The sequence below is a fragment of the Cricetulus griseus genome, chromosome 3 (genome assembly GCF_003668045.3).
Source record: "Cricetulus griseus strain 17A/GY chromosome 3, alternate assembly CriGri-PICRH-1.0, whole genome shotgun sequence".
NCBI lineage: Eukaryota > Metazoa > Chordata > Mammalia > Rodentia > Cricetidae > Cricetulus > Cricetulus griseus.
The window spans coordinates 126,636,658-126,639,081 of NC_048596.1; the positions used below are offsets into that span (position 1 = coordinate 126,636,658).

At 46.5% G+C, this 2,424-nt stretch overlaps 1 pseudogene; it reads right to left on the minus strand.

The window, feature by feature from the left end:
- Positions 1 to 927: 927 nt before the first annotated feature.
- On the minus strand, positions 928 to 2,166 carry LOC100754635 (annotated as a pseudogene).
- Between the last annotated feature and the right edge of the window lie 258 nt (positions 2,167 to 2,424).

Here is a 2,424-nt window from a genome sequence, read left to right on the forward strand (position 1 = left end):
TCCTGACATCAGGAGAGACCCCCACCTTCTCAGAGATACCCAAACCTCAGCAGAGACACCCAACTCTCAGCAAAGAACACAGCCCTAAGCAGAGGCACAATATCCTCACCCAAGCATCCTGTCATCTAGTGGTTCATCTTATTCAGACCAAGTGTGACATTTGAGTGGAATATTCCACAAATTATCACAGTTTACTACTTTTGCTATTTTTTAATTCCACATCTTGAAAAGGCATGTTCTTTCTAAGTCTATAGTGTAATATCCTTATTCTTTATATTCTAATTATAGCTAAATACTTCTATGCCAACCCAAGTGACTTCTACACATTATTAGATTGTCTTACTAGGTAAAACTGAAATGTAAAATTCTTATGCACACGAATACCCTCAGCATTATGCTATGGTCACTTAGAGTTTGAAAGGTATTGATATAATATGTGCATATCTAATCAGTCCTTTAAGATTTATTAAGGGACCACAAAATTAGACATAGATATATGAAAATATAGCTTCTCTAGTGTGTGAGTGGTAGAATACTGCTCAACCTTTAAAAAAGAAGCTTCCCATTTATGACAGCATAGATAAGCTTAATGGACATTGTGCTAAGACAAAGAAGCCACAGAAGGATAAATACTGCACTTGTTGTTAATGTGCAGAATCTTCAAAAATTGGGGTCATAGAGAGACAATGGAAAAGGCAGTTTACCAGAATCTGGTGGGGGAAGGAAATGGGAATATGTTAGACTAACGTTTAAAAGGTTCAGTTCTTTCTTTTAAAGTGTATGCCATACATTTTATGTTCATTGATATAATTTCCATATTAAATAATAAATAGAATGATTTAACATGGGAATGAAAAATTTGATTACTAAGTCCTGTATCCCCAAATTTTTTTAAATTACTTTTTCTTTTTCTTTTTTTTAACTGGCACCCTAGAAGCACTCAGCAAAGCAACCCTTGGCCTCCCCAGCCCCTTTCCCCTTTTCCCAGCAGCTGGGATGAGGGTGGTATTCCATAGCTCATTTGATCTTCAGGTCCTTCAAGGCTGACTCCAAGCTCTTCACATCCCAGATGCTCATGCCACCATCGATGCCTGTAGTGCATGCAGAACTGAGAGCACTTGGCCTTGCCCCCGCTGAGCACCGAGATTTGACTGATGCTGTTCTTGTGCAGCCAGTCCAGGCCAGCACTCGTGGATGCACCACCTCAGAGCTGGCCTTTTTGTCGAGGTTTTGGAAGCATTCTCGGGCTGTCAGGCCACGCTGGGAGCTCTGCTTGGGCACATCCAGCCGATCACCAAAGCTCAATGTCCCTGCAGCACTGTCATAGGTAAATAGCACAGGGAAGCAGTCGTGGCCCGCTGCCACTAGACTATTTTCAGTGATGAAGGTGATGGCCAGGAGGGGCAAGGTTTCAGAGGCCAGGGTTGCAACGGCCATCTTCTTGTCAGCGTCTGTCAGGCACACGGTGCTGTCCTGGCTTACCCAAGCCACATGGCTCCCGCTGGCCGAGAAGCAGACACCATGCACCCAGCCACAACTGCTGCTCGACTCGAACATCAGCTCCCCCAAAGGCATCTTAGATCCCCACGGTGTAGGCGCTGGCCGCTCCTCCACCTCCTTGGTATAGGCAGAGAAGATCCTGCACTTGAAGTCACAGGAGCCTGCAGCTAGGAGCACGTTGTTGGGGTGCCAGTCGAGGCTGAGGACCGTGGAGCGGATGGGCTTTTTAATGTGCTTGCACACCCACCAATCATTCTCCTGCTCAAAATTACAGATGGAGAGGACATGGGAGCCGCTGCCCATGGCGAACTTGTTCTCGTTGGGGGCCCAGCGCACACAGCGCGCAGCTCGGTTGATCCGCAGGATGACCAGAGTGGGCTTCCACGTACGGCCTTTCAACGTCCACACATAGGCATTGCAGTCTGTGCCGCAGGTCTCAATGCGGTTACTCTCAGGGGCCCAGTCGATGCCTGTCACCTGCCAGTTGTGCTCCTTAAGCTCGTGAACCTTGTTCCACTTGGCACTGCTCTTCTCATAGATGTGTACCTCATGGTTGTTGGGGCAGATGGCGATCTGTGTTCGGTCCTTGTTCCAGGCATGGCAGCTGATGGGCTCCACCAGGAAGCTGTGGTAGGCCATAGTCACTTGTCTCCTCGGGGCGCCCAGCCATGGACTCTGGATAGTCGACGCCCTGAACTGGCTCTCAAATTACTTTTTCTAAGTGGATCAATGTGACAAATTCATACAGTGACAAGTTGTATTTAATGTCTCTTGGGCTAACGCTGAGATGCATGAATTCTAGAAAACCAGCACACAGCCTATAGATAATGCATTATCTCCTTGGACTTTGTTAAGAAGATCAGCACAAGTGTCCTCACAGCATACCAAGGGAGAAACTATTTAAACTGATAGGTATGGTAATTA